The sequence below is a fragment of the Limulus polyphemus genome, unplaced genomic scaffold (assembly GCF_000517525.1).
Source record: "Limulus polyphemus unplaced genomic scaffold, Limulus_polyphemus-2.1.2 Scaffold326, whole genome shotgun sequence".
Lineage (NCBI taxonomy): Eukaryota > Metazoa > Arthropoda > Merostomata > Xiphosura > Limulidae > Limulus > Limulus polyphemus.
Genome location: NW_013665936.1, coordinates 83,487 through 92,047, shown reverse-complemented (window position 1 = coordinate 92,047; position 8,561 = coordinate 83,487). Strand labels below are relative to the sequence as shown.

General features: G+C 33.3%; 1 long non-coding RNA gene across 2 annotated transcripts in view; it reads left to right on the top strand.

The window, feature by feature from the left end:
• LOC111085311 overlaps positions 1 to 8,561 on the top strand; it is a 151,545-nt gene that overhangs the window by 76,969 nt on the left and 66,015 nt on the right. The window lies entirely within an intron of this gene.

Below are 8,561 nucleotides of genomic sequence, written 5' to 3'. Positions count from 1 at the left end.
AAACAGTTGGAGCTTTATTTACTTAATTTGGTCTATAAATTCAAAGATAAAATTTAAAAGTTTGATTTTAACATTATTTCAGCGTGCTCTGAACGAAATATTTACTGTCTGTGAATTTCGCAAATTGTTTTAGCATAATATAACACTGGTAGCACCGTAGGATGAAAGTCTTAGTAGGTTTAAACAAAATAGCGCTAATTTTAACTTGTAACATGAATATATCTGTAGCTTTATTGATGTTTAGCCAATCAGTGTTTCTCAACCTCTGTTGTCATGGTATAATGCAACTGCCTATTTTTCAGCTTCAAATACATGGAAAAGCTTTTGCTGTTCTTTTCAACTGTATAATCCAATATGGCTTCCATTTCAGCGGAGAATATCTTAGGGATCTGAACAAAGTAATAAAAGCTTAGCTTGGTGATACGATATTTGTGAACAGCTTCCATCGCAATTACGGTCCTGATTTTTATAAGCTTATGAAAACCTTACTTTATCATTTTATACTACATTTGAATGATAACGTTGTATTATGATAACATTGTTTGTTTCATGGTTTTGAATTTCGCGCTAAACCACTCGAAGACTCTCTGCAATAGCCATCCCTAATTTAACAGTGCTAGACTAGAGGGAAAGCAGCTAATGAACATCACTTGGGCTACTCTTTCACCAACGAAAAGTGGGATTGACCATCAAATTATAACGCCCCAAAGACTGAAAGGGCGAGCATGTTCGGTGATGGAGATTCAAACCCTCGACCCGCAGATTGCGAGTCGAGCGCCATAACTACCAGGCCATGCTAGTACATTTTGATAGGAAAATAAATGTTGTTTGTGCAACAAGATGAGGTTTTGTTTATTTATGTATTTGTAGTTAAGCGCAAAGTTGCAAAATATGTTTCTGTACTGTACTCGTCATTGGTATCCATTCCCTGTTGCCCAATGGCTGAGCGGAAGGTCTGCGGACTTATAACATAAGAATATGGTTACTAAGCCTTATCAGCAAAACGGAAGAGTACAAAATGATTTAACAGAGTCTACCTTATCTTATGTTCCCCAATGGCTGAGCGGTAGGTTTACGGACTTATAACATAAAAATCCAAGATAAGGTAGACGCTGTTAAATCATTTTGTACTCTTCCGTTTTGCTGATAAGGCTTAGTAACCAGATTCTTATGTTATAAGTCCGCAGACCTTCCGCTCAGCCAATGGGCAACACAAGATAAGGTAGACGCTGTTAAATCATTTTGTACTCTTCCGTTTTGCTGATAAGGCTTAGTAACCAGATTTTTATGGTATGTAAGTCCGCAGACCTACCGCTCAGCTATTGGGGAACACAAGATAAGGTAGACTGTTAAATCATTTTGTACTCTTCCGTTTTGCTGATAAGGCTTAGTAATTGCGTAAATATGTAAATAAAATCACTGAAATACAAAATATAAATGAATATAAAACAAGTTTAAATTTTATTATATACATATTAAATGAAAACTTTTGTATATAAATTAAGAAAACTCACTTGATTTTGATTTTGGTATGCTAAGCAAGTTATTTTTATTGTATGCCAGTGATAGTAAACAATGAAATTGCGTGCTGTGTTTCTGAACCAGAACAAAGATAACATTTAGTTTCATAAAAGAATTTTTTTCTAAAGCTTTACAGGAATATAGGAAAACATAAAATCAATAATTAAAATTCATAACAAAGATAAGCATTTTTAATTGCTTTTTAAAGAAAAATATCTCACAATCACATATATTTGAAACTTAGAAACTTGATTTCGGACAAATGTCAGATTTTAAAACGAGATATTTTATTTACTGAAGCTTCGAAATTTGTAGAAAGTTTTATTGATGTTTCAAGCTCTTTCATCCAGTAGTTGTTTCTTGTAATTAAACAAACCATCTAACAGATGCATCAAATTGACATGTATGGACGTGGTAGAGAAAGTTTACTCAGGATGAAGGAAGTAAACCATACGACAGAAGGTTACTAAACTGTAACCTAAAAGAAAATATTCCTAAAAACTGTTCACAAAGGGCGACAGGAGAAAGATACTATTATTAGTGTGGAAAATATAAACAATACATTCTAAAAGGCATAGATATTAAGCCAAGGAGACAACATTTTAAGAATAAGAATGCTACATCTACTCCAAAAGAAATAATGAATGTATTATATAAATAAACCAGTCCATGAGACAACAACTTTATTGATGGAAAGCCTTGCAGTATGTTGACCGACACTGTTTCTACAGTTTCAATTGTTCAACCACATCTGGTAATGAAAGGCGAGAAATTGACTCTAGAGATGGAGAAAGAGGATGGGTAGATTTGAACATCAAGTGGGCATAAAGTTCCAGCAAAATGAGAGATGGAGCCACACTCATTATTAGAAGTTTCTCCACACAACATAACGTGTGGATAAATGACGCCGAAGAAGAGAGCATATTGGGAATTACTTGATGTATGAATATAGATGTGAGGCTAAACTATTTTCAAGTAGCTTCACAGTCTATGACCAGAAAACCTCCATGCATTCTATGACAATTACACCATCAGAGGCTGAATTTCGAATAAAAACAAAGATGAATGTACAGGGTAAAGTAAAAGCCAACTTGGAGTGTAAAAGAGCAGAATCCAGAAGAATAAGTGGCTCAAGCTGAAAGGCGTTTGTTATGATTATCTTAAGAGGTATGTCAATGGGAACATAGCTAATTGCTTAACTTCAGTGAAGAATTCATAAAAAATGAAGTCGACCTACAATAAACCCAACGTTTCATGTTTCCAGATTATTAACAGGTACGAAGTTAATAGAATTGTGGGTCGTATTCATTGATTACAAGTAAAAAGCGGCTATTATCACTTTATACAATGTACTAGTTAAGTGGAATAATGTTTACAAAAGAAAGAATATCGTCTTATAAATGGTTCAGAGGAAGACTACTAGGACGATTCTGGGGATGGAAGGGTTATGTTATGGGGAAAGCTTATCTCTTGACTCATTTTAGTTTGACAAAATTTAGGTAAGGGGTGATATTATTAAAGTTTACAAGATTACCTAGGGGTTCGATAAGATAAAGGTCTCTGATTGCTTTGTACTATATTCCAAAGTGTTGTTCATGGAATGATTTGCCACCGGCAATAGTTGAGGCCGGCATCTTACAAGAGTTTAAAAGGGAATCCATAATATCTTGAAAAAAAAGGGTGGATTTAAGTTTTACTTTTTCTCAAGGGTGTGTGTGAAAGACAGTTTTGAAAAACCAAATGGTGAATTTAAGTTTTTACTTTTTCTCAAGGGTGTGTGTGAAAGACAGTTTTGAAAAACCAAATGGTGAATTTAAGTTTTTACTTTTTCTCAAGGGTGTGTGTGTGAAAGACAGTTTTGAAAAAGAAAATGGTCTATTGTTGTCCATATATTATTTTTATCTGGTAATGAACCGCATTTCATTGCTGGAGTTTTAGTTACCATCTTGTTTGCTATGTGCATTTTGCCTTTAAAACAACGATTTATGGTTATTATGGTTGTACACTTTTATTCGTGAAGGTTCTCATTTTCTTCTGTGAAAAACATCAGAAATGTATATGTGACTGAAGCCAAAATTTCTGTTGTTACTCATACACATTTTCTTGTATGAAACTTTCAATGTAATTTTATCTTGTTTTTTTCATCATTTTATGCATTCAGTATTCCGAAACTTTCAGCATACTACAGTTTCTTCTATCTCTTATTGTACAGATCTAATGAGGTATGGGTTCTTATTTCATATAGAAAAACTGTGATCAAGAATCATCAAATCCAGTTATGATCATGGTCTCTTTTACGTTTGTATATTTGCACCACACTTATGTTCAGTATTAGTTTCATTAGATTCATCATAAAGTTTAAACTCATCGAACTCAACTCAATTTCATTTTACAATAGAAAACGCCTTTACTGCTATCAAGATCCTGTAGCCATAATCGTAGTTTAATATCTGTAAAACATGTAAATTGCCTTTCTGTATAAGAAGACATATTTGCATGTTAGGCTTAAGAAGAGCCATGCATTAACTACAAAGTTGTTCAGTCTTTTCTCAATCTTGTTTCTCAGCTTCTTTTAGCAGGCATTTAACTTTGGTCTTCTTCTTGGTTACAGTGTTATAAGCCATAAATGCCAGATTTATCCAGATTCCTTTGATTTACAGAACCACTGAGGATTAACTATATAAACTATATATATTTAAACTATATAAACTCATCTTACTTTATGTTTTGACTGTCTGTTAACAGTGCTGGATCAACGCAAGGGTTTGTAATGCCGCAGTCCAGGGACCACAAAGACTTACGCTTAATTTATTAAACGCTTAAACTGTTGTAAAACCTATGTTTAAACTTTCATCATGCACAATGCAAACTTTCACACAGTTCTAACACATCATTGACTTCTAACTCTAATACTGATATCTACAGTGAAGGGAACGTACAGAAGTTATACTTCTTCTGACATTGAGCACACCTGCTCATTCCAATAATAATAATAAAATAGATATTTTATTTAAAAATAAAGTAGACAAGCTAAAGTGATGCTTCAATTCCTGTTTAAACAAACAAATGACCAATATTGTGAAAAATCATTGCATAAGATACAAAAATTGTCTTAAAATATATTAGCCCCTCACAATTAATTAAACTTAATCTGGCTCTGAAGTCTGTTACTACAGATTGAAATCTAGAGATGCAATTTCTTATAAACTGACTAGTTATTCAGCCATTTTAACCACTATGGCTCAATGTGACAAAAAGAGTACTGCAGTGATTCACATTTATACTTATGAACAATAGATTCATTAAATTAGATGTTAACTTAGTGGTGCTTATTATTTCAGACCTAGAAACGACAAAGGATTCCTAGAAGGTTGACTCCTTAGGCAGCTGAAATTGATAAGTTTATATTCCTTATTAAAACTTATTATTAACTTGAAGAATCTTTACAATCTCTTTCTCACCCTCTTGTACCCCGGGGGATGTAGTGATTTTTCTCACCAAGAGTTTCACATGGCTGAAAATTATCCCAATCTCTGAAGGACTGATATGGTACACGTTATAGACTGAATATTAATGCACTCTTCATAACCGATGCTGTGTCTTTGTTTTATTGTCACACATAGGGCAAGTTTGTTTTCAGTCTTATAGGTTTCTCTCCTAAATTGTTAGTCGTTGTACTTCGATAAACAATTGACTGTTTCTTATCATTCACTTTTTGAGATTCCCCACCATCAGAAACTTTGCTATTTTTGTCACCACTTTTTGATGTTCAAAATGTTTCTCCACCGCCTTTCTAAGTTAAGCTATTGGCTGATAGTTTTATTCCTTTTGCACTACACTACGAAAAAGAGATAAAACTTGTAACACATTTTGTATTCGACACTTCTTCATCCTGAATGAAATTGTGGCTTTCATCTTTTGTCTGTAGTATTCCCGCTTTCCTCTGCATTTGGTTTATTAGATGTTGATACATAAACTGACCCCTCTCTCTTTCTTATTGCCCTCCACAACATAAAAACCTCACTGTTTTACTTTCATAAACATATTGAATCAACTTTTCTGGCTTAGTTTCTGCAATGCAAATCAGATGGACAAAAGTGCATCATTATTTCTTTATGATCTGCTCATAAAGCCATACCCATTCTTCTCATCCATTTTAGAATCGTAAAAAGGTAGAATTTGTTTTTCATTTTTCATTTCTTGATTTTTTGAACTACTTACGTTTATAGAGTCCTGATAGGGTGAAAAAATTACACAGTGAGATTAACATTCAATATCTGGATCCAAGGTCGTAGTTATATTTGGTCTAGATTGTTATCTTTGTAGTTTCTTCCTACTTCTGTTATACTATATGATTTAACAGTCCAATTCATTAAGATAATGTTTCAATGCAATGACTGCTTTTACTTCTCAAAATACTAACCGTTACTTTCTGCCCAATAAACTGATTTAGATTACATGACTGTATGATTTTGAAACTCCACAATTAATTTGTGAATACCTTACTCTGGAAAGTTTTCATCTTGCTTACCCTTTTAGTTTTAACCTGGATAAATGGACAATGATGAAAATAAACTGGTTTAGATTACATAACTGTGTGATTTTGAAACTCCACAATTAATTTGTGAATACCTTACTCTGGAAAGTTTTCATCTTGCTTATCCTTTTAGTTTTAACCTGGATAAATGGACAATGATGGAAATTGCTATATTTGTTCTTTTTTTGTGTGTAGTGGTCTCAGACCTTACTACCCTGTACTTACTGGTGAAAAATGACACTGCTTCATAGAAGGTACAGGTGCTATTCACAGTTATATGTGGGAAAACACATTTGTTTAGTATCTTAAGATAAACGTAACTACTATTTACACGTCTGGACAGTCTTTGTTATGGAAAATGGGTAGGGTATCAAGATAAACTCCTTTAACTAGGTCTGCAACTCTGCCTTGTATGTGAAGCTGAAGAATTTCCTCTACCACAATGTATTCATTCCAGTTAGCCTTAGTTCAATCAGGATATTTCCAATTCCAACAGAAAGTGATATCTTATCTATCAGCTACTCAAACTGTTCAAGTTTTATTGAGGTGATTGGTTGTAAATAGGTAGTGAAACTGCTTTTCTTAAATCGTAAACCTGTTGTATATATTATTTTAATAAGTTATATTGGCTATGATTTTCACTTTTTTGAGATGCAGACTACTTTGGATATTTTCTACAGCAACAATTCCCAAACTCTACAGATCCAGATGTGACTTTTAACTCATTTAATATGTGGCTGACTACCTTTGTATCTCAGTCTTCACAGTGAATATGGTCTTGCTATGGAATATTTATTCTTTTTATTTCTCTTTCTTTTAACTAGGTTACTATTGCTCTTTCTCAGTATTTAGCATTACGTTTTGAGTACCTACTTGACAGAAGCCTCCATGTTTCACTTCTTTCAATATAAGATTTTCCTTCTTCGAAGGACTTCATCTCTAACCATGATATTGCTTCTTTATTTTCACGCTTTAATGGGTAGAAACCTCGGGTGATCTATCACAGACTTCTGTCTTTGAGTCCAAGGTGAATGAGACTGATCAAGTCAGGACAGTTCGGAATACTTAAGAGTTACTATACATGGATCACTTCCCAGTTGGCAAATCGTGCTGGTTTTAAGTTAGCCACATCAGCTCATTCAGTGTTAGCTGTTCCTAGGGGGCCTGTGTTTTTTCAGAGGCGTCGCTAGGCACTGGTACACGGGGCCCGTGCCTTGATCTGCTTAACAATGCCTCGAATACTCAGCTGGTGTCTTGAAAATTGAGAATAGAAAACCATGATTGGTATCATACTGAAACTCCGAAAATTCCTGCGCCAATGAGTTCGAGACCCGAATATTTTAAGCACCTAGCGTGACTTTCAGTTTTTTTCTATTATTTTACTTACATGATCCTTGGATAGCCTACAAGTAGTCAATCTTAATATCTTTTGAGAGAAATGTTCTCCTCTGATCCTAATGTTTTCTTTCCATTTGAGATGAGTTATGTCTGACCATGTGGAAATGTCTTCCTAAAAATATCATTATATTTCATAAGAGAATGATGGAAAATGGTATCAAAGAGTTTCTTCTCTTTTATTCAGTTATTATATGTAGCTGATTCTGGAAATTGGCTGCTGAATTTCTACTGGACAGCGCCATGGAACTACTAATAGGCCCAATGTCAACAACATCAGTGTTAACTTTCCACTTTATTTTTTGTGTGTAATATCATTATTTTTTAATAGCTTAAATTTAGAACATTTATTGATAATGTATAAGAGAAATGAGGAAAACTAAGTGCGAATATTAGAATTTAAAGTAGGTAAAAGCAAGCATTAGAATACAAGTAACAAAAGGAAATAGTTATTTATAAGTAAGAAGGAAAAGTCAAAGCTACAGTATAAAACTCACAAATCCTTAGTACCTATAAGAAAGCAAACCCAACCAACATAAATTAAGAAGTTTATTTTAAGACGTATTACAGTCTACAAGACGCTGCAAGTTCGCTGTAAGAAATAAATAGATCAGAATAAAATAATAAAAATCTGAGAACAGTGGATTCTGCCAGTATGGATGCTATCTTTTTAAATCCTATCTTATCTCTCTGCTGAAGTAGCAAAACAAGTGAAATTAGAAGAGGACAAACTAGATGTCACATAAAATAGAAATTAACAGAAAAAAAATATTAATAAGTAAATATAAATATATACACATGTGAAAATTCTCTGAGTTCGTATAAGAAATCTGTAAAAACTGAAAAAGTTATATCCCATAAAGAAACATTTGCACATATTTCCGAGAAGGTTAGCAAGCTTTCCATGTCAGAATGTTAATCTTGTAAAAATAAATGCTAGCTGTAAATTTCTTAGGACATTAAAAATATGGTAAATACTTTTCCATAGTTAAATCAGTGGTTAAATTGATTCATTGTAAATCTCTTAGGACATTAAAAATATGGTAAATACTTTTCCATAGTTAAATCAGTGGTTAAATTGATTCATTGTAAATCTCTTAGGACATTA